Raw genomic sequence first — 24,618 nt, forward strand, 5'->3', positions numbered from 1 at the left:
AACATCAGAGGCGCAGTGTGCCCACCAAGTGACAAGGCTAGGCCGGCAGGAGCACCCGACTATTGCGCGAGGAGGATGCAGGGAGACGGGTGGGGGTTTGATTTGCTCCTTTCCTCCCGGCCTTCGCTCATTCATTCCGGAGAAGCGGCGCGACGAACGCAACCCGTAGAACGAGAAGCCAACCAAATGGTCCCTCGCGAGTGGGAAACAGTACTAAAAGAGAGCGAGACACACGATAAAAGGGGAAGGAGGAGCAGGAAGAAGGACCGGGCTGCATCAGCAGCGGATTCGTTTAGGTGGAGACGGAACGAGAGACCGTCCGCCGCGGCTCTGTTCCCATTTGGCTCGGCTAATGCGAAAACCTCCAGCGACGCCAACGCGACTGCTCGGCCTGAGAGTGGTTAGTGTAGCGTAGACTCTCTCTCTCTCTCTCTCTCTCTTACGCTATTTTTTTTTCTAATCGAATGAGCTTCGGAAAGCGAGCCGGCGGCCTCGCGAATGAGCGCGGATCCGAGACTCGAGCGAGTTGGACTACGAGCACTTTTGCGCTTGCATTGGTCGTTGGCCGCAACCGCCGCCGCCGCCGCTTCGTACGTTTCGCTCGCGCCTTCTTTTTTTTTTTCTTTTCCCCAGCTGAAAGGGCTGATGGTGAGATGTTCGTGCGGTAGATTAGCGCGGCCCACCAAATATATAAAAAATACAACTCCTGACTGCGCCGTCTGAAGCGGTAGCGTAAGCGAAGTGTTGCTGGAACCTAACGCGCGCGGGTTCAGCAGAGAGCGAAATGCGAAAGCAGTTCTTTGGTGGTGTCTAGCGCGGAATTCCCTCGAGTAGGCCTAAGATATCCTCCGGTTCTAGGATAGACTTGGCAGCAGATGCTTTCGTGCCATTCCCGTGGGAACTCGTTTATGCTGAACTGAAGAATGCATGCACAGGAAAACTACTTGCTTTTGCGTTCCGAAATTAGCGACCCTTACAATGTGCATCTTTTTTTTAGTGCTTCGAATACTAATTCGGAAGTCCTAACGAGAAAAATAATCATAAATAGGCAATACCATCACTATTGTTATCAATAATTTGCATAACTTGAAAGCAAATACAGAAACGCCTAAATTGGGGAGTTTTACAGTGCTGGTTCTCCGTTTATGCAGCAACAATTAGCCGCAGTGCGTAGAATCACTTATTTTCATACTAACATTAGAACGCAGGGACATGAATTATCATTAAGAACGTACTGATGCCAGCACACTGCTATATCGATAAAGCCATTCTTTCGCCACGTAAACGAAATCTTCTGTCGAAAGAATTGAGCCCTGTTCAAAGTATTATGTTGCTTCTTCTCTAAGCCTGACATAAGCACATTACGATATTGACTGCTCGACAAGAAAGAAAGAAAGAAAAAACGGTCGTTATGGGTCTTAACGATCCGTCGTGAATTCGTATATGAAACTAGTACATTTCACGACATCCGCGTAGCTGCGCTATACTATTTAGCCTAATCCTCACTTCAGCCTTCTCGAACTGCTTCTCTCTCCAAAACACGCGACGTAGTCTCAAGTTAAGTTTTATAAATAATAAATCTTACCGTTAGGCCACGATCTCCTTTCAATAGATCAAGCCTCGGGTCCAACGAATACTTCAGATTATTTGTTTGTTTTTATTTTTCAGAAGGTAACGGCAAATACGAGGTCCCGATTATGTCAACGTGGTCAGAATGGCAAGTCATTTTTTGACAATCTAGTTTATTTCGAGCTCGTAAGCCTAGCTTCAGTAGGACTTGGATATAAGGCAACACATGTGCACCTTTAATTTGGCTAGCTTCTTGCTTTGCGCGATGTGAAGTTTTCTCAGCGCTCACCAGTGCCTTTCCAAGTTGCTATCACCTCCAGATAATCAAAATTTTGTTTGTGTTTTTCGAGACATAGGTTCTTTTACTACGCTAGTTGCTTTCATAATTCATCATTTTTCTTTCCGTCTCATGCTGTGTCTTCATGTATCCTTCCACTGTTCTGCCCTCTGTATAGCTTAGTGCGCCCTCGGTACTGCCTTTATCGTTGCGGTGAAGGTTTCATGGGCTTGGCGATAGCCGATGATGCTCTTTCTTCTGCTGTGTTAAGTACAAGTATCGAGCCTGTCGTGCTGTCTACCTCCCTGTTGTGGTTGCTAGCTCAGGTTTCCTTATTCTCTTGCTTGGTGAATTAGTTAGGGCGAGCTGAAGTATAACGTCATTTCCTTGTTTGTTTGTTTGTTTGTTTGTTTGTTTGTTTGTTTGTTTGTTTGTTTGTTTGTTTGTTTGTTTGTTTGTTTGTTTGTTTGTTTGTTTGTTTGTTTGTTTGTTTGTTTGTTTGTTTGTTTGTTTGTTTGTTTGTTTGCAAAGGGGACCAGTATTATTGCTCTGCGCTTTTGTTTCTGTCCGTTCGAGCAAACTTATCATACCGTTATTTTCGTCAATTAGTTTTATGCCTTTTAGTGGGCGGCCAGGAACATCTATATTCGGATTGATTGATTGATTGATTGATTGATTGATTGATTGATTGATTGATTGATTGATTGATTGATTGATTGATTGATTGATTGATTGATTGATTGATTGATTGATTGATTGATTGATTGATTGATTGATTGATTGATTGATTCTATAGAGACTAAAAGCGGCTACTTACTGCAATCTCATTACGCTTGTCAACTCGACCTCGAACTACAGCTGTAAGTCAGAACGTGAGCAATCAGACGGTAAAAATGACTAAATGATTGGAAATAAGAAATGAAACATTAAAAAGAAGATAATCCAAAAGAAATAAAGGTAGCATAAGCGTACTTTCGTACTCATTAACATTTTTTGTAAACGAAGCACAGTTTATCGCCTCAGTTCGTTTCCTCAAAATGCGGCAACAAATCTTATCGCAAACTGATTTCCGAGAGCGCCTTTGAGCAATATTCACTACGAGACTTTTTATTATGTTTTGTGACAAATTGTTATTGGTAATTGTTGTTAAAACATATTATTTATTTAATATATATAGCGTGGTTTTTAAATAGGAATGTAGATCTCTACAGAGACCGGCTAGCGCAAAGTGCTAGAAACTACCGAGACACACACAAAAAAAGAAAATAAGAAGAAAACAACAAATAACAAAGTAATAAAAGAAACACTGCACACTTTCTAGCACAAGTCACAAGCATGTAAGCACGGCCACATAAAGCCAGCAGGCAATTATGCCAAGGGAAACATAGGGGTAATTAGCTCCGACGGAAATCCCAATGTGAAAATAATGAAAAAGACGGGGAAATAAATGTAGACGAAAAAATAACTTGTCGCCGCCGTTGGGGACCTAATTCACAACCTTCGCATGACGCGTGCGATGCACTGCCAATTGTGCCGCAGCGCCGGCCATCAATGCGCACACTAAATTGAGTATCCATGTGTGGTGCGATCTAGTGCGATCCCACCACTTACATTGATCCGTTCTTATATTGGGCAGGGGAAACATCCATTTATACTGCCATGTAATTAAAGTGATGGAGTTCGCGCAAATGCGTCGGTACCGCTCAATCACACCAGTAGTTTAAAAACCATGTCCGGAACTTCTTCACGCCATGGGAATTAGCTTTCCTTTCCTTTTTTTTCTTTTCCCCCCTCTCTGACACCGTAGGCCAAATGTATAAAAAACATGCACCTGTTAGGTAATATCCGTACGTTCCACACTTTGCAGCCGCACAGATCAGTTTCTTGAGGACTGGTAGGACACATCTGCGTATGTTATGTCCTTTTCAAGCCCCTTGCGTTCTTCTTTACGCCTCCCGTTCAATGTCTCCAGCGTGTTTATATTTGAAGTTTTTTTTTCAAGGATTCACTTTTACTTCTAAAGCTTTTAGCATGTTTGCAAGTCCTAGGGCTTGCTCATTAACGTAATTAGCACACTTGGAGTGCATACTGTGCATACGCGCGCTCCTGCTTATTGATGTAGGCATTGTTCCCGCAATTGTAAAGTAGTGTTTTCGAGCTGGGGCCTTCCCGTGCATTCTTTTAATAAGTAACGTTCTGGCCACCCTGCTGTCATGCTTACGCTCTTATTAAGCTACCCCAAATTAGTTTTAACAACAACACAGCAATAATAAAAACATGATGCGAAAGGAGCATGTCTTTTACATTCGTTTCATGGAGCTTCAACTGCCTCAAATTTCGATTGTCCTGACGATATTGCTAGAAACCTCCATGGTGGCACGTTGGAAATCACAAAGCGAACAACGACGAAAAAAGGTTTTTCCATTGGCGTGCCTGACACGTGTAACCAGAACCTCACGAACTTAGCCTTTTGCGCTTCTCCATTCAACGTCGTGTACTTTGACTCCACTGCTCCCTTGACGTGACAAGCTGCTGTGAAAAAAAAAATAACGTAAAAACCGCACGGGAAGAACTTGACATCATAAGTCTGCCGAGGGTTTTCTTCTATCTTTACGCAATGCAACGCTATAAGCCTGAAGACAGAGCACACGTCTTGTCATCCTCAGCTTTCGCACACGATAATATGTCTTTGGGGCTTGCCTTCGTTTTCTTTATCTCACGGCTACATAGCGTTTCACACGCTGACGGCACAATCTAGTTTCTTTAAGACTTTGAGTTTGTCTGCTTAGTAAACCGAGAAGGTGTTCTCCCACACGTTTTGTAACTTAACTAAGCCCCTTTTCCTTAGCGTATGCTACTTGTGGTCAAGTTACTTATTATTGTTTTATCAACCGTATGTGAGTAGATGTGGGCGCCTCTTGGAGCTGTCGCGTCCTCTCTCGTTCGACAGGCCAGTCATCAAATATCAACACAAAAGCGAGTGTGAAATACAAAACGCAGTCATAGAAGTAACTTGATCCGTCATGAACAATATTGTTCATAAAAGTTGTAATGAATTTTATATTTCGGGATGTTCGGCTCTGGCGGAGCCTATTTTTTCACGTTTAAACGTATAAATAAATAAAAAAAGAGTGCCAGCAGAAAGTGCCTTGAGAACGAACCCGCTAATTCAGCTATTAGTAAAAAAGAATTGAAAATAAAAGCCAAAAGAGTGAGGAATCTTGATTGGTTTTATAAGCACCAGTCCTAACACGATGTACATTCAACTATCATTATACACATGATAATCTTAACATTGAAACATCAGTATAGCTATTGGGTGCGTACAGTTGTCGTAAGAGAAGCAAATGCTGAAGCACATAAGTATAAATATAAGTGTTAATTGTAAAAATGACACAGAAATACTGACGTAATGTGATTTATCTTTAAGGCTCCAATAATTATAAAAGATCTCGATCTGTTCAAGAAACAATATTATTGCACGCAGAGCATGTGTACCTGAAATTTCTTCTAGTCATGTTCCCCACAAATGCCATGAACAGCTAAAAAAGTCACACCATCTGAAATTGCCGTTACGCAATATCCGGAATGAGTCACCCGTTGCGTAAGCCCAATTCCATATCTTCTGAATGGGAATCGGTCTCCCACATTTCGCCGTACCCTAGATATGCGAAGTTAAAAGTAGGGCCCGCAATAAAACTTCTGCACAACACAGGACTGGAATAAAGATTGCGACTCAAATACGCTGCTGCATTACCGATCGGCATTCACCGCGGCTCTATTCTTGCCATCATCATCATCCATCCCTCTTTCGTGCGCCTTTTTCACCTTCCCGAACGCTTAGTAGCAGAATAGAGCGCATAAGACCAAGTCGACCTTTCTGCCTTCCTACAACTAAAATTATATCACTTTATCTTTGGTCTTCCAAACACCCACATATATGGATGTATCAATTTCAGCAGGCTAGTTGTCACCGATTACCTCCCTTGTTGCGAATTCTCGGAAGTTGTTTCGCCCACAAGTATAGTATTATTGCAGAGGTGCACGCTTTACAGTAAAAAAGGACAGGTGGGAAAGTGGAGAGCATGCATGTCGGACTCTTTAGTTAGTTAGTTAGTTTTTCTAAGGCGATTGATCTGCTTAATTATACTAATTATGCTAGAAACTTGATTAGCTGGACTTTCCGCAACAGACTCAAATGTGCAGGTGGAAATGACATGAAGGGCAAAACAACAGAAAGAAAATACAGTTGAAACTCAATTTAAGGAAGTGATGCCACGCTCGAATCACTTCTTTAAATCGGGAAGTTCGTAAAATCGAGAAAGAGATTGTTAGGTTCTGCGAAATCTAAAGTTGTAACGTAGCGACACCCAAAAGCTACCATGGCATTGTATTTGCCGGGAACCCATGCCTGCGCGTGTGAAATTTTCTTTTTCTTCGACACGTTCCCCGGCGAAGCGGTACGAATGATGGCATCTTTTCCTTTCAAGATGGCTGTAAGAGGGCTGGCTGAGATGCTACCGCCGCCCCTAGCGCCATCTAGTACGTGACAGCGCTACCAATTTCTGAGTTGATTGTTTCATGCATGGGGGCGGCGTGCTGCCACGTCAAAATGCAGCTGGGGCCATTACTAGGGCGTCTAGGTGCTTTAACGCGATAGCGTTAGAGCGCACGATCGGAGAAAACTAGCAAGAAATCACTGTCATTTTTAATGATGTATTTCAGGGAAAACTTTGTTAAATGGGGTTTGGTGCAAGTTAGTTTGGTTAATTGGGTACCATATGGGTACCTGCCGGGGAATGGAAATTTCTTTGTTAGATTGGCAACTTCGTAAAATTGGGTTTCGATAGAACGAGTTTTGACTGTAATGACGAATCCTTTTTGAAAGCAAAAAAGTGTACACCAACGAAAGCAAACAAATTGTGTATATATATATATATATATATATATATATATATATATATATATATATATATATATATATATATATATATATATATATATATCTGTGTGTGTGTGTGTGTGTGTGTGTGTGTGTGTTCGTTGTTCGCTGACAAAGTTCGCTGATTGATTAGAGTTCGCTGTTCGTTACAAACCCACAACAAGCCTTCTTTGGACGTCAGTTTACGCACAAGTTCCAAGCATTAAACAAGGCTGACGTTTGAGGAGGTTTTCGTCATTTTCATTTCTTATTCGAAGCTTCCGGTAGTGTTCGGTAAATCACAATATCCCGAGCGAGCACGATCAATCTCAAACGGAAGCATGCAAGCAGTGTCTGAAAGTTAGTAATATTGAGAAATCGCTCTAAGAACGCCATGGAATCTCTTTTAAATAGCAGGTTCGAGAGGCATCGTATAGGCATTTATCAAAATAAATATTAAATTTTGGTTTACGTGCTCTAAGCACAATAGGATTATGGGGCAAGCCACAGTGGAGGACTCCAGTTTAATTTTCACCACCAGGGTTTTTTCCATAATACGTGGACGTTTATGCATTTGGCTCTCATCGAAATGCTGTCGCCGGAGCAGGGATTCGATCCCGCGACCTCAAGCTGCGCAGCGGAACGCCAGAGCAATTACCCCACCATGGCGGGTGTGTGAAAAATCAACATGAACAGACTGACACTCTCACTCACTCTTCTAGCTGAAGAGGCTCGAAAAGAATACGCATACTACTATAATTTCTACCGGGAAAAAATGTCATGTAAACAACATCACTGCGATGCCGACGGCGAAAGTGCGCCTGGAGTGTGCATGTAATTGCTGTCGAAATAAAACTTGGCACTCTATAGCAGAGTACTGCACTGGCCGAATTTTTCAACCTGGGGCGACGAACCACTTCTCATGTATAAATTCGAAGCCCACGAAGAGCATTACTAATGCGGTTAAGGTGAAAGCCATCTATTGATACACTGCTGCAAGCATAAACCACCAATCATGCAATAAATGAAAAGCGGTAACATGAGGCAATTGCAATAAAATAATTGTATCAATAGTTATAACATAGGGCAACAGCAACAGCGGCAGCAGCCAGAATACATCAAGAGCTGTGTTTAGCATGATTCTTTTCTTTTTTAAACAAAAAATGAAATTGTGGAATTTTATGGGCCAGAACCACGATCTGATTATGAAGCACGCCGTAGTGGGGGACTACGGAAATTTGGACCACCTGGGGTTTTTTAAGGTGCGTCTAAATCAAAGTACATGGGTGTCTTCGCATTTCGCCGCCATCAAAATGTGGTCGCCACGGTTTTTTTCAAGAACAATGTTGCTGTTTGTAAAAATTAGCATTAAATTTCTTTTGCAAAAACGAACTAAGCCTGAAAATTAGAACTATTTGTTTCTACTTATCTGTTTGCTCAGGTAATTAGGCGCCATTTTTCCAAATCGTCAGTTGAGCAATCCCACAGAGTGCCTTTGATCTATGGCTGAAAGTCGGAAGGCTTCACCTGCCTGTACCTAACCTGGGCCAGGCCGAGACCAGACTATCGCGTAGACCCAGGCCCGTGCAGTTCTCTAGTTTATAGGCTATCGGGGCTTCTGTTTTCATAATCGGGAAGTCACAACAAGTCCTTTTTTTTTCATGTGTGTGTCAGAAACGTGCCTCTAATCGGGCATCTTCAGCTCTAGCAAAGTCCCTGGAAAAGCGCAGCAAGTAGGCGTTAGAGTGACACGTACAACCATACTATAGAAGCCCAAGAAAGCAAAATAGTAAGGGATGCAGCCTAGCGCAAATCTGATACGTTAAACAAGCCAGACACCCTCGGTCTGGCGCTCTCCGAGGAGAAAGATAGAAAGAAAAGCTAATCTTATAACAAAACTAACGCGAACTTCGAGCTCGTTGAGTATGGTATGAACATGGCGCATCCCCGACAGGCACTTTCCAGGCGCCTACATAGGCATCGAGAAAAAAAAAAGAAAGAAAGAACAAGAAAGAGAAAAAGAAAGGTATCAATAATGAACACTCGCGGAGTGAAGAAAACCGTGTTCCGCGCGGCGCGGGAAGCAATCAAGCTGCACAATGACAGGCGGCTTCGGGGCAGAAGTGCTCTCTCGCGCCTTCGAACGGTGCTCCTTCGGAAACAGACGGCAGATGCTGGGGCCTGTCAAGAACATGGTTCTCGGCGCAGCCCGTGTGAGCGCGCAGCGGTTTTTTTTTTTCTGCTTCGATCGCAGCGTCATCGCACGCGGGTAGCTGTCGTAGTTTCATCTCCGAGGAACGGCTTCGGTGTCGGAGCAAGGCGTGCGGAGTGTAATATAAAGTACCGGCACGGGCGGACCCATACGGCGTGGTTAACTGTTGAGGAACGATGCACATCTGGCACCAGCCGGCGTGGTTAGCTCTTGAGGAATGATGCGCATCTGGCGCCGACTTCGTGTTGCCACTGCGCAGTCGCTGTGTGTAGATTAGGTCCGCTCGGTTTCAATGTTTCATTTCGTAGGGATCACGGTGATATCTAGACCAACTTTAGGCCCTATATAGATTGTCTACAGGCATGAGGATCGATTTCCTTCTTTATAAACTGGTAGTTTCTGCAGTAAAATATGTCCAGACTCGATACGAACAATAATGCTTGACGAGCCTAGTACCGGTTACGCACTTATGGAACTGGTTGATTGGCTTGGCTGACATGACGACGAATGATTCGCTTTATGACACCCACGGAACTAGTGCGGACTAGTTTAAGTGTGTAGATTCATTGCGGAAAAGAATGTGGAGTTCAGTGAATCAATCAGTGCTTCATTTCGTACTGGCCACGAGGCTGTCTTAAACAACTTCCGACTGTTTATAGATTGCCTGCAGGCATTAAGCACAATCTGTCTGGTTATGTGTGTATATATATATATATATATATATATATATATATATATATATATATATATATATATATATATATATATATATATATATATATATATATATATATAAAGCCACAATACCCATGTATAATATAATATACTTGAGTCAGAAGCACCTGACTAGTGGGAGATGCGACAGTTTTATTGCCTTTTTCTTCCCTCTTTCTTTCCTTCTTCCCCTTCCCCCAACGCCGAGGCTCGGGGGAATGTACCTCAGGCCGACCTCTCTGCAATATCGTATTATCAAACCTTTCTCTCTCTCTCTCTCTTGTTTTCTTTTTATTTAGCATAACTCTCTCATCAAACACGCACCACTCGTATGTTTTCTGTACTAGCGCCCATCGCCTGCATAACAGTTCACAATAAGGCCACTCGGCAAACCTTTAGATACTGCCCTGTCCATGAGGATGAATCCAATGTCGTTTTAAATTGTGGGGTTTTACGTGCCAAAACCACTTTCTGATTACGAGGCAGGCCGTAGTGGGGGGCTCCAGAAATTTCGACCACCTGGGGTTCATTAACGTACACCTGAACCTAAGTACACAGGTGTTTTCGCATTTCGCCCCCATCTAAATGCCACCGCTGTGGCCGGGATTCGATCCCGCGACCTCGTGCTTAGCAGCCCAACACCATAGCCACTAACATTACCCACGGCGGGTAATGTTGGTTTCTGCGTGCACAAAACCAAGCGCCCCCGAGTGAATCGGGTAAATCCGCGTTACGCACACTACCAATGGAAATCCAAGTCCTAGCCTTGTCCCTCTCCGTTTACCCGTTTATTGTATATTCGTTTGTTTCCTTGCATTCTTTCTTTCTGACTTGTTCGCCGCTGTGCACTGTTTCCGTGAGCTTTATTTATTGCGCTATTCTTCTTTCTTTCTCTTTATTACTATATTTGCTTGCTTTCTTGTTTATTTTTGTTTGTTTGTTGGCTTGCTCGCTCGTTTTATTTGTTTTTATCAATTATGACCTTCCTGGACACTCTACTACATTTCCCACGCACTGCCGTCTACAGTTCTTACGAGTGGAAGTTAAATATCGAGCCTGGACCCGAAACGCAAAGATGCGGCATTTGCCAACACTGTGATTTGGGCATTCCACGCCCACGCAGAACCGTGCCTGGCTTCTGCGCTCATGCGCAGCGCAAACATAAAAAGTGGAATCCAGATGTCAAATGCCAGTACCGGGCCTTTCAACCGACCGATTTCGCCAACTAAAGCACTTCACGCTTCGAGCGTTTCCTCCCACCATCAGCATTTCTTTACAGCCAAATTCTTCGGCACAAGAACGCCGTCGTCGGATCAGTATTCGACTCCTGTTCTTTATTTATTTTTGTTAGTTTTTTTTCTATCGCAAGTTTGTCCTATTTCATTGCTCGGTACAAGATTTTCTTGGTCGTCGCAGTTTTCTTTACAGTATGTGCAATGTCACTCTTTCTCTTCCTTTCCTCCAGCGTAAACATTTTTCTTTCTAACAGTGTATTTGTGTGTTGTCATAGCAAAGCTTGCAATAAGTTGGTCACCGCAGCCTGGAATGTCCAAAACGTCGTCGAGAACGATTCTTCGGAGCGCGTGACTTTCTTGTTTTCTTTTTTAGTTGATACCACACAAAAATTATAATATTTAAAAAGTAGCTATCGCTTAGAAATCAAGGATCACTGTTTTCTCATTTCGTGCGTGAGAATTGGCAGAAAAATAGAAGCTTACTGAACAAACAATGGCCCGCCTGCCGCGCAGTCATGTGGAATTCGAACCACTACATGGAAAATGGGTGCGTTCTTATGTCCTGCAATCGGGAAAGGGCTTTTGACAAAGGCTCTGCTCCAGACGCAGTCTTGTATCTTTGTCGCAAACTGAGTGAGGAACAGTAGCTTCACAGCGAGCCCTCTGCATGTGCTACGCTGGCAGACGGTTACGGGCACTCAGTAATGTGCAGGAACAAAAGCAAAAGAAGGCCACAAAAGTGCTGTCGAATAACTTGGCAGAAATAACAGCCCCTAGCGCCAAGAATACTTTACGACACTTTGAAATTGGATGCGAAAGGTGGTCTAAAATAGTGTGAATGTAACGTGAGAGTAAAAGTGCTTCGTCTACAAAAATCGGTCGGTCGGTAGGGCGGCCCGGCCGCGCACCCACTCGGTACTGTCTGTTTGTCTGTTGCGTGCGTGCGTGCGTGCGTGTGCTTGCTTGCTTGCGTGCTCGCTTGCTTGCCTCCCCACCCGCTTGCTTACCTGCCCGCCTGGCCGCCCACCTGCCCGCCTGCCTACCTGCCCGTCTGTGTGTACGCGTGTGTCCGTGCGTGCGTGTGTGCCTGTAAAAGAGTTTAGCCCATGCCTGCAGCTCCCTTGCCTGCCGCGTGCGTTCCAAGGGCTTCGCCGTCCAGCTTTAGAGTCTGTTGTTCCTGGTCTCTGAGCCGGTAGGCAAACTCCACTTACGCGGCTTCGCTCTCTCCATCACACGCACCCTCCCCACCCCCCTTCGCAACAGCAGTATAGCGCCCACCAAACCACCGACGTTGAGGAGAAGTGCAAACACAAGACGCCATCCTCGGGCCCGCCTCAAGCCAGCTCGCCGTCTTCTGGCTTTGCTTTCCCTTCCGCATCTCCTGTTCTCATCCCGTCGTTTCCCTAGCTTTACCCTCCCTCCTTCCCTCTCTGTCCTCCTCCTTCCTTTCGCTTCCTGTATAGACAGCCGACTTTCCAGCGCTGAGAAAACGGTGGCTCCGTCCAAATGGGTCGATTGGCACAGCGTGCAGATTTCTCTTTCCTCTTACTTTCCATCTTAAAGCACGTAAACAGTAAAATGACTTGCGTCAAATAGCGTCGGGCAACGCCGTTTTTGTTCCGCGCGCATGTTTCCTTCGGGGGCACGCGAAATGGGGGACGCTTGTTTCCCGCGCCAGGGAAGGGGATAGGCGAAACCTTGCTCTCCCATCGTCGTGCCACGGAAACGACGTGTCACTGCCCCACGCTCCCCTCCACAACACAAGACGAAATGGGTTCATTGGTCTTGAAAGCGGGGAGTCCTGCGTGGTCTTCTATTTCTTCGTTTTGTTGTTGTTGTTGTCGTTGTCTTCGGTTTGTTGTAGGCATGTCCTGTTCTTGACGCAAGACGGGCGGAAAGGTGCAGCCGACTTCTCTACCAGGAAGTGAGTGCACCGGAGCATTCTGCTGAAGTGACATAGCATGGTGCAGGGTTGTTTGAGGCAAGGCAGTGTGAGCGAAGGTGATGGGGAAGCGGAGGTGAAACGAGGGTTGACGCCGCCCCCTAAGTGCAGGCTAGAGGAAATTCGAGGAGACCGGCCGAAATGAAGGCAAAACTGTGCACGCGGGAGGTGCGAGAGCTGACGTGGCGATTACAACCACGGCAAGAAAGTGGGTACGAATTGCGAACCTCGAGACATGCTCGAAAGACTCGGCCGTATACGCACATCGTATAAACTCCTTAAGAAAACGCTTGAAAGGTGGATGGCATGACATGTCTCAGGCGCATACCTCGCGCAGATTTTACCTAAGATATGAGAGCTTAAACCTTTATAATAAAGGTGAAACATTTATATGAAAGGTTAAACATTTCGTGACCTGTTTGACTCCCAAGAATAATAGGAAGGCTACGGTATGAGTACAGCGGCGGTTGCTGTTTTTCGCGTTTTCTTCGTGTTTCCTCTTGTTAATCAAACATTACTTTTTATGTTTGTTATTTCTTGTTTGTTTGTCTTTCTTCTTTCTTAAAAGAAGATGTGTTATGCGAGCCTCAGCAAAATGTATGGCACTTTATATTAGCAGTGCGATAAACAAAAGTATGGAAGCGTTCTGGCATCGTGTCGTGTTGTGGCACGCGATAAGAGGTGGTAGAGCTCCTCGAACCTTTGTCTGCATTGTTCTAAAAAAAATGTAAGTGACTCTATAAAAAACTAGGAAAAGAAAGCCAACTGTGATGTCTAATTGGTTCCATTGGTGTTCTTGCAGAGCTCTCCCTCGAATCGAGGCGCCGAATTACGACTATGTTACGCGTACATTCCGCCGGGCATACGTTGATTTCACGGTGTCACAACTTGCTGTAAACGTTCAATTGAGAGGCCAGCAGCAATCTATAGGAACTCATGTCAGCGCAGCACTGAGCAAGTTCTGGATGTGTCGAAAGCGTTTCACAAAGAATAAAAATGAGTAAATTACTTGTGTTGTCTGTCAATGGCGCTATGAAAAAAGAAAGAACATTGTTTTGTTTTATCTCTTTTTCTTTAAGAGTTGTGCAGCACTACCACCGTTCATGAACGGACCTGAATGCTTTCGTGAGCTTTCTCTGTTTTCTTTTTCTTTATTATATGGTACTTAGGAGATGATGTCGCCTTTGATTGGCGCCAGCTACACCTTTTCACACAAAGATATAAAAAAGAAAGGAATGAACTTAAACGCAATCAAACTAAAAGTCAACTCCAAATCATAACACAAATTCCCGTCACGAAAGTACACTAATTCCACACGAAAACAAAGTCAACTCAGAATCACAGCAACACAAAGTCCAGTCACACAGGCGCACTGAAGCAAACACCAAGTCCGGTCACATACTACACTGAAATCAGGGCGCATAAGAAAGCATGGATTAGATTCAAATGAAGATACATGAATCCAGGCATTGGATTTATCGGTGCTTTCTATGTTACTCTTTCTAGTTTGACATGCACTGTTTCTTTACTTATGAAGGCACACACATCACAATAAACTTAGGACGGAAATGCAATCCCCAAAGTAAACAAGATCAAAATTCTCGGAATGATCACTGAGGCCAACGGAGCTAACAGCGAAACCGTGAGGAAGATCGAAGGCAAAGTCACCAGCGCCACGAGACTCATAAAGAAAATAACCAATAGACACGCGGGCATGAAGGAAGAAAACGTCATTCGACTGATCCACTCCTTCGTTGTCAGCCACATCGCCTACGTAGCCGCCTACCACAACTGGTACGTCGCGGAAAAGAGCAAAATCAACACGCTCATAAGGAAAACGTACAAGATAGCCGTGGGCCTCCCGGAATCGACGAGCACCGAGCTCCTGGCTCAGCTGGGCATATACAACACCCTGGAAGAAATAGCCGAAGCACAATGCATCACGCAGTTCGAACTCCTGTCAACCACCACGACGGGAAGGTACATTATGAACACGCTCGGCATAAAGTACCACAACCAGCACGGCCAGAAAATGCAAATCCCCAACAAAATCAGAGAAACCATTACGGTGGCAACCATCCCAAGAAACGTGCACCCCGATTACAACCGAGGTAGAAGAAGGGCAAGAGCCGAGGCTCTGCTCCGTTCACTCAGCAGAGAGAGAAACACGCGCTTTGTCGACGCAGCCGAATATCCGAACGGCCAAAAATACACCGCCGTAGTCACAGACACAAACTCCAAAATCAGAACAACATGCAGTGTATACACCAAACACTCGGAAATAGCGGAGGAAGTAGCGATCGCGCTGGCCCTCACAGAACAGGAATGCGAAGCCGTACTAAGCGACTCGCAAACGGCAGTAAAGAATTAGGCCAAAGGTAGAATTTCCAAGGAAGCCCTGTCCATTCTGGCCAAAGCGGGCGCATCCAAAACCGCGAGCTCGAGGATCATATGGTTCCCCGCGCACGTCACCACGGAAGACGACGCGCTCCCGAACCTAAACGAGACGGCGCACCGGACGGCGCGAGACATGACCCGCCGCGCCGAAGAGGGCAACGCCTCTCGCACGATAGCGAACACTCCTCGCCCAGAACGGGACAGGCTCACCAGATACAACGACATAACCAGTGCATATCTAAACGCCAGAAGGATATACCCACCACCGAGTCCCAAATTTAACAGGAGGCATGCCGTCGCCTGGAGACAACTCCAGACGAACACCTTCCCTAATCCATTGCGTCGGAAACGTATCTTCCCAGATAAGCATCAGAACGACACGTGCAAATTGTGCCAGGAAGGACCAGCAACACTCAAACACATGCTGTGGGAGTGCAATGTGGTTATAGGAAGGATGGCAGTTGCTCCGGAGACCCTGTCGTCGAGGTGGGCCGCCGCTCTGCGCAGCTTAGACCTCGGAATCCAGACGTGGGCAGTCCAGCAAGCCCGTGAGGCGGCGTTGAGGCAGGGTCTTGACGTTCCCCCGTGGGAGACCTGAGCCTCGCTCGCTGATCTGCTAACCTAATTGGTGGATTAGATGGCAGAGCGACCGCCCCAGCATGACGTTCGTCCCGGGTTCGATCCCCGGACGAGGAGGAATTTTTCTTTATCTGCGAATCTCTCTTTCTCAGGGACCCGCCACGGTAGCTTAGCAGCCAGGGTGTTGCGCTCCTAAACACGAGGTCGCGGGATCAAATCCCGGCCGCGGCGGTCGCATTTAGATGGGAGCGAAATGCAGAAACGCCCGTGTCCCGTGGATTTGGGGCACGTTAAAGATACCCTGGTGGTCAAAATTACTCCGGAGTCCCACATTACGGCGTGCCTCATTAATCGTGGTTTCGGCAAGTAAAACCTTAGGATGCAATTCAATTCTCCTTCTGAGAAACCCGTCTGGGTTTCCTTTATAGTTTTGTGCTACGGTTGGCCGGATGACATTTTTCTCTTTCGCGAACCTTCCTACGCCTTGCGAGCTCGCAAAGAATTGGCTTGCCTTTCTCTGCGTTCGTTTTGCTTGGCTGGTCACGACATCATGAGTACTGCACCCGCGTTGTCTCACAGTACTAGATCTCAGCGTTCTACCTCCATCTGCTTCCCGAAACGAGGTTCTCTCCGCTCTGTGTCACGCCGGCAATGACTCTGCACCTATATTCCGCACGCTTCGCTCCGAATGACGACAACCACCCCGTTCCTTCGGGCGGGTTTAAAATGACAGCTCGTGGCAGCTGCCGCCGTCGAATTACTGCCACCCATACGCTGCCCCGGTGCTCGCGTCACGCCATGTGTAGCCTATGGCTTCCGCGCCTCGGAACCACGGCACATTCTTCGCACGCAGCGAGAGCGCTAATCTCCGGCTTCCCAAGAAGCCGCGCGGTCCTTTGGGCCCAACTGCAGCGGCTCTCCGAACCGTGTCGGCCTTTATTTCTCGCGCGCGGCAGCGGTTTAAAAACCGGCCCGCAGGGCCCAACGCCGCGGGCACGCAGAAACGAAAGAAGAGGGGACCGAACCTCGGCGCGAGACACGCCGGTCTCTCCCCTCGACTCCGTCCAAAAAGCAGCTCATTTAAATACTGTTTTCTCGCTCTCGCGCCCGGTTTCCTCGAGAGTGATTTCCCATGCAAATTACCGGATCTGCCTTGTCGATGAGAGCTTGCTTGGCGCTCCTCCTCCTTCCTCCTTCCCGGGCTCTGCCTTTTCATTTCGACACTAAACTGGCCTTTGAGGTTGGCCGCCCTCCCCTTCCTCCCGTCCGTCCTTCCACACACGCGCGCTCTGTCTCATCTTTCTGCTCTTTCATCGCAGCTCCCGGGGAACAACACCCCGCCTCCCTGCTTTTCTTCTTCACGGTCAGTCTTTTTAATGACGACCGTTCGGGCGTCCCTATTTTGCCTGCGTGCGAGCCCGGCTAAGGGGGCGATCGATGGGGAAAGAAAGGGGGGGGGGAGCCCTTTTTCTCGCAGTATGGTTCCTTTATTCCTTTTGTTTCTTATTATGCCGCCCGCTTTTGTCCCGCTTATTAAGTGCACCGCCGCAGAACTCGAAGCCCTAGGCCAGTTTCTGGAGCCGAGATTCGCGAATCCATTCGCACCTAAGAACGTTCCGCGATCGCCCGCCACCTGTATTCACACCCTCCTTAACAACGATAGGAAAGGTGACACGTTCGCCAGGACGCTCTGGCCAATCGAGGAGGCGTTTCCGCGAGAGAATGTCTCGCCCACCGAGCGCCTCCGCTATCTCTCTCTCCCCCGCTCTCTCTCTTTATCCGCACCCGCCCTAGCGTTCTTAATACTGCACTGATTTAAGCGAGACATACTTTATGCACCCACCACGCAGTTGCTATTCCGCTTGTTTCTATTCCTCTCGCTTTAACTTTCTATATTCGCTCTGTGTATCCCACTTAGGTTTTTTTTTTCTTTTTTTTTTTACTTGTGTGCCTGTCCCGCCTTTGGTTCTTAACTTGCTTCGCGCCTCGCCCCGTCTCCCTTAAACCGTAATAAATTTCTCCCCACTCGTAAAACGCACATTCCCGTCCTGTTCTGGTTCGCGAGCGACCGAAATGAACCGAGCCTGCGTTCCTTGCATACAGTGGCGTGAGCGCGTGCATGTGTGCGCATTCCGCGAGCGGGCGCCCACCGCTCTTCGATCTCCCGCCGAAGCGCGATCACGTCTGCGGCAGCCAATGCTTCTGTTTGTGCTTCGCTCCGTCTCAACGTCGCCACACTCGCTCGCTTTGAAGGATAATGAAGAAGAGCTTCGCCACCTAGAGCACCTTTCTCAGCCCACAACCCCATTCCGCCCCCAACTTTCTCGACTCGGTACCCTCGGTTCTCCTTCTACTTCGCCGTCACGACCGGTGCGTTTTTCGTGTTAGCCGAGGGACAGCGTTCTCGGGAGGAACCGAGGTGCGGAGTCCGTGACTTTGCCTCATTTGCTCCTCCTGCGAGGCGTTAGCGGAAGATGAGAGAAATCGTCGTCCCTGGCAAAAAAAAAAAAGTGAGATAGAAAACTGGAATAAATGAGAGATCGGCAAGGGACGGAGAGAACTTCTTTTTGGACCCGCCGTCAGAGCTGCGAGATAAGGCGAAGTGTTGAGTCAACATTTTCATTATTCACGGTATAAATTTCACTTATTGCCCTCCTCTCTCCTTCACTTCATTGAATTTTTTTTAATTATTGTTTGCCTCTTTCTTTTGAGCTCCAGAAATTCAAGTCGAGGAGAAACGACTGGTGTTGACTCTCGCTCTCAGTGCGCTGTTATTAGGAGACGTGCGGAAGTTTTAATAAAATCCGGTCACGCGCTTCCGGCCTTTCTATGTACGGAGGCCCCGCTGGCCGCTCGTTTAGTGGATAGAACGCGAAAGCGGAGTGGAATATTCGAGTCGTGAAGACTGTGCAAACGAAACGACGCCCGCGTACTTGATAAGGAAGGTAGGTCGAGATACGAAAAGAAACGAAAGTGGCGCAAAGGACACAGGGCAGACGAGGAAATGGCAGCGGTCCTTACCGAAGAAGCCTTCGCGCCAGGCAAGCCGTTATGCCGCAAGGGCGCGTACATACGAAAACGCAAGAGCTTCATGGGTATAATGTAGCGATTTCTTCCGTTGTGTCCCATTCTCTTCTTATCAGTCACCATTTACGGCAATCTGACGCCAGTAAGAATGCTGGCAGAGCGCCACTCTGACCGTACTGACGAAGCGCGACAAGGAATGGCTTTGGAATACAATTGTCACGCGATGCCCGTCATATTCTGCGCAAATAAGAGGAATAATGGCCAGACTATGACGATTCCCGTCACCCGTACGCTATAGCATCACCGAGAAAAGTGTACTTCACTGCATTAAAAAAAAAAACACGCAGTAACAGGCAGCGTTAAGCTTGCCTACCTGCAGACAAGGGGGCGATCATTTTTAGAGGACCGCACATTCCTCCCGTAAGATATGGAGATATGGATTAAGATGGATTCGACTTTCTAGGGACAACGAGGCTGCGGCCTAATACACAAAGCCTTTCGTTTGTAAGTGTTCTTTCCCACTTGGCCATCTTCGCTAATAATGCAGCTGAAATCATTCACTTCACCAATCATCACCCTTCATTCATTTGACATTTTTAGGTGATGAGAAGCCGGCAACATATTGTGCTTGCTACCAACATTTCGAAATCATAATAAAAATTTAATCAACCAATGGACACGTACAGCCCAAGGATTGGGTACAATTTGCTCTTACGAACAATTCTAAATTCTTACGAACAATTCTAGATAACATTTTCTGAACAGGGGCCCAGATTCGCTATCAGCCAACTCATTTTCGAGTTGAACCTCATGTCACGAGCTCGAAGTGTTGATGAAATCCTCAGTCACAACAGCCGCATTCGTCTTCTATAAATATCAGCCCGTTTCTTTTCTCTATTCTGGCCAAGCTTGTAACGGGTTACATCTCGTACGTTGCGGCGATGGCTGTCGCTTGAGTCGCGCGCATAAGTTCGCCGAGCAAACAATAATGAAAAAAAAATGGACGAAAATATGAGGTGGCGTTTGTAGTGCCTAGCCAAAGTTGGAAAGGCCCCGGTTCAGCTCTCGCTTCGGATACAAGTTATGGGCGAGTAGGCTAATGCTAATGAATGGGTAAACGCAAACTATTGCGACGGGAGAAATTGGGCTAATCGAATAGGAGAGCCAGGAATCTGCCAATGATTTCGCAGTCAGCGTCGTATGCCAGTAGCACATAAGCTATAGGAGCCTGCCACGGGACCTTTAAGCGAAGCTTTCTTTGCCTGCTGTCCCCACTTGCCTGGTGCTGCGGCTGTCTTGCTGACATTGCAACAACTTGGGCCAACTAGCTATACACAACTAGGCATGTGGCACTAGGTATGGGTGTCATAACATAAAGCTATTCCAGACTGTTTCTAATTCCACTGCTGCCACTAGCCATCCATGACTAGCCAAAAAAAAAAGGGGGGGGGGGGGCAGCTCCTACTACGCCCGTCTGTCACGTGACGTCACGAAAGCCGCGAAAACTCCCCCGTCTGATATGAAGCGTGCACACCGTTTATGCGTGATTAAGCAAAACAAAAAGGAAACAGCTAGTCCTTTACGATTCCACGCTCTTTCGGCATGGGCCCTACGCTGCTGGCGAAAACTATTCGTTCTACCACTTCGCCTGTCTGTCGCGCAACGTCACAAAACCGCGAAAGCTCACCACACGCTCGTCTTTCATATCGTCTTTGCTGTCGTTGTGTATATCTGCGCTACAACTTACGGCTACGCCATGCCAACGAGCCCAAACAGCCTCGTTAAGGAATACTTAGCCAATCCTAATGCTGGACATAATGTTGACGAAGGCAGCCAACTAAGGGCAAAGACCACTTGCGAACTTTGTGAATACGGGCCTAGAACCGTAGACAAGTGCGCGTGCGCCTCGCATTTGCATGCACACAGACACGCGCACGCACACAGTGCAGTGTAGAGCATGAGGCGAAGCTTAGAAGCGAAAAGTACTGTCGTCTTGTCTTGTTTTCTCTTTTTTCTTCTTCTTCTTCTTCTTAGTCGAACGGGCTCTGGAGGCGCACGGCTCTCCACTCGATTTCACGAGGCCCCAGCCGCTCTAAGCCCGCAACCACTGCCCACGGGATTTCCGCGTGCATTCGTCTTTATTACCCTGCAGCCGAAGCAGAGCCGCTGCGGCTATAAAGAAACAACGCGCACACACAAAGACATCGCACAGGCACGAGCACGGGACGACCTTTCCCGAGAACACCGAAAGTCGGGAGAGGAAAAGACACACCCGCCTCGTCTATAAGATTTCAGTCGTTTCCTTTATTTCTAGACTTTTTCTTTATTTTGAGGGTTTTAGCGAGAATAAATGGAGGTACGGGGCTCTTTTAGTTGGCCCTTCCATCAATTCTAGTCTGCGTGTCTTGTTTTACTTCCCTTCGTGCCGCTGCTTTTAGCGTTCTTCTCCTTTTTTAGTTTTTCTTATTATTCTTATTCGGGGTTTTGGCATCCGCTGCCAGGTCTATGTTCGAAGAAAACCTAATCTCTATACTCGCAGGTTAATCTGCCGTCAAAGGCAGTAGTACCTCGCATTTGGGGACACCTTTCTTGCTCTTCTTTTTTCTGTTTGTTTTATATAAAACTTGGTGGTTTTACAGCACGTTATAGCTCATATTTCCGTGACGAGCGCCTCTGGAATTAAATGTGCAGTTTGCGAAATCTCACGGTGGGCATCTTGCCGCCATTCTTATGTGTCTGCTGACATCATTCAATGTCCGAACCATGACCTAGAAAATTATAATGGCACAGTGTATATCGGAAAAAACAAGTTGTCTATTGGCAAGCAATGTTCAGGCGGTGCTCAAACAAAAGCAACCTTTCTTTTTCTTTTTTTTTTCTCTTCAGTTCCAAAGAAAAAAAAACTCCCGGATGAATACGATACACCCAAATGTGAAATTTGAGCGCAGCTCCATACGTGTTTTTATTTCGCGATATATTGGCTGCTGATATATTGCTATATGATATGCTATATATATGCTATTGCTATGATATATATATTGATATATATTGGCTGGCGGATATATTGGCTAATTGGGAGATCGCGAGAGGCAGCGCGTGGCTGACGCGCGGGCGCGATTCACAGCAGCCGCAGCAGACAGACCTCCGCTCACGTAGCGCTTTGCTGGCAGACGACGCGTAGAGTGGCTCGATGCGCATGCGCCTACGAACGGAGCGGAGGCGAGCGAGCGCATCGGGGCATCCTAACGACGCGCGCTTCTCTGGCGCCACCTTGCAGCCATCGTCACCATAGTCCGTCTTGCGCAGCACTACGCTTTCCTTCTCAAGCTTTTGCGTTACCCTCCTCCTCGCCTTTTCTCCTTGCGCTTTTTTCGCTCTCACCGTCTTTGTGCTTACTCTCTCCCTTTCTTCTTCTTTCTATTCCCCTTTCCCCCACCCCCAGTGTAGGGTAGCAAACCGGATACTCTTCTGGATGACCTCCTTACCTTTCCTGTCCTTGCTTTCTCTCTCTCTCTCTCTCTCTCTCTCTCTCACCGTCTTTCATGGCCCGCTGCACTCCACGTTCGCTCTCATCTTTCGCTGTGCTCGCTAACTTGGTTAAGAGGTTCGACGCCGATGCTCGACGCAGGAACGGGCGCCTAAGCTGCGCTCTAAAAAAGGAGGTGCAGTGAAAGTATAAAAAATTCACATGTACGAATACAGACATTCATCTAACAAGATCACAGAAGCAGAACCAGTTAGCGTGACCAATGAATATGATAAAAATTGATGATGGCGTTTATCGGATACACAAATAATGAGCCGGGCAAAATATATTCAAATCATCTAGTCCTTGCTATTTGCAGTAATTGATGCTCAATTTTTCTCAAAAATATACTGTTACAGAAAAACGCTACTGGGGCTTCCAGCTGCACCTACGTGAAACATTTCCTTCGCTGGCATGATTCGGGGAGGAATCCTTGTAACATGTCCATCAGGCTAGTCTCGAGATACGTTTACTTGAATAAAGTGAAAGTTGAACCACGAAACCCTGACGCCTGTCTGTGCTCTAGGAGTTCACGTTCCAAATTGAAGTTCAACTTTATTCAGTTATTACTACTTTTCAAGCGAAGCTTGTACTGTCTCACAAGTGGCGTTGTTGTGGTCACGCAAAAACGTAGTTGCTCCCAGAGCAGAGCGCCTACGGGAAGCGGCGGTTTCATGAGTTGACAACTGCACCGGCTGCGGAGCCTGAGTCATTAGCAAGGATTCCAGATGCATAGGCACGAGCTTACGCCACGCCCGCAACCAATCAGAGCCATTTCCCTTCCGCCGGGGAGGAAAAGGGCAGGAAAGGGTATCGCGCGCGCAGCGCCGGCTTCGTTTCCGTTCGGTTCAGTCTCAAACAACAGATGGGACGGCCACGCATTCCCCGCAGGAACAGGCAGCCTTCGACCAGCGGCAGCGAGAACTCGCCCGTGAAAGGGCTCCCCGTCGGCGCACCGATCCAGCCGTTATAGAGCCGCCCGAGCCCGGGCAAACCGACAGCAACGAGAAGATACCGAGCTGAGGGAGCAGGAGGCTGAAGCAATCCCGTACCGTTACCTGTGGGTTAATTAACCGTGACGAAGGTCAGGTGCACGCAGGACAAGCTTCGCTTACCCCAATTTTCCGACAGGGGAAGAGTTGGTCATTCGTTTAAAAGCTCATATAAGTACAGAAGGAGGTCCGAAAGCATAAGGCGTCCCAGGAAATTTATGTTAGAGCATCTATACAATGAAGAAACTAGTTAGCAACAAAGGTGTAAACAAGCGAAATAAATACTTGTAAGCACATTGGAAGTAAATACGCAATAATATTAATAGCTCTAGACAGCCCAGGAAACAGCAAGAAAATTTATTTCGCATATTGGTTATTTTGAATGAGAATTTGCAGAAGGAATAATTTAGTAAATATACTAGACATACAAAAACAACAGTACACAATGAATAATATGCAAAACTAAAAATCTTCAACGAAAAAATTATTCATGAGCACTAATTGCGAAGAAAACTGACGGCCGAGTCACGCATCAGTATATTTATTTTAATCAGGTAACATCAGCTGTAAGGAAAAAGTGTTTTAGCATTAGGAAGATAACAGTATTGCGACGGTAATAACTTGTTGTTATACAGTTTTAGAATAGCGTTTGTCGCCTTACGTGCGTTAAACGTAAGCACCTTTGTGGGACGTTACGGTGCGTGTCCTTTCAAGTCCTTTAGTTTACGTTACGGAAACACAAACGCAAAGAAAACGTTATACAACAAGGCGTCGTCTGCTGCCTCGTGCCAAACGTATACAAGCCAAGACAGTCCATTAGCAACCATCCTGCTGTTGCTATGTGGACGCGTCTCCTTAGGCTTACGGGCGCCAGATTCGCCGGACGATCTCGGAAAATGGACGTGCTATGCGCTCATAACTAACCTTTCAGGTGAGTTTAGAGAAAGCGAAAGCTCATTTAAACAGTTACTGGCGATCAACGCGAGTGAGAGCGTAGCCATCACGACAATTCACGCTGAAGCGGGCGCCATGGGTGCCGCCATGTTCGACAACGCTATTTCTTAGCGTCCGAAAACATTGAGGACGTTAAACTCGCCAAATAACGTACGTTATCATAGCGCGCGTAAATCGCAGAAACCCGATAAGTTTCGAGCATGCGAAGTGAGGAAGACGCGATTTCTTTGCGTAAATGCTCTTACGTTTGCTTGCAAACGCAAAACTAAATGT

The 24,618-nt window shown here is 46.7% G+C and overlaps 1 protein-coding gene across 1 annotated transcript in view; it reads left to right on the forward strand.

Annotated features, from left to right (window-relative positions):
• LOC135917787 (neuronal acetylcholine receptor subunit alpha-10-like) overlaps nt 1-24,618 on the forward strand; it is a 314,970-nt gene that overhangs the window by 89,348 nt on the left and 201,004 nt on the right. The gene's annotated exons all lie outside the window — the stretch shown is intronic.

The sequence above is a fragment of the Dermacentor albipictus genome, chromosome 4 (assembly GCF_038994185.2).
Source record: "Dermacentor albipictus isolate Rhodes 1998 colony chromosome 4, USDA_Dalb.pri_finalv2, whole genome shotgun sequence".
Lineage (NCBI taxonomy): Eukaryota > Metazoa > Arthropoda > Arachnida > Ixodida > Ixodidae > Dermacentor > Dermacentor albipictus.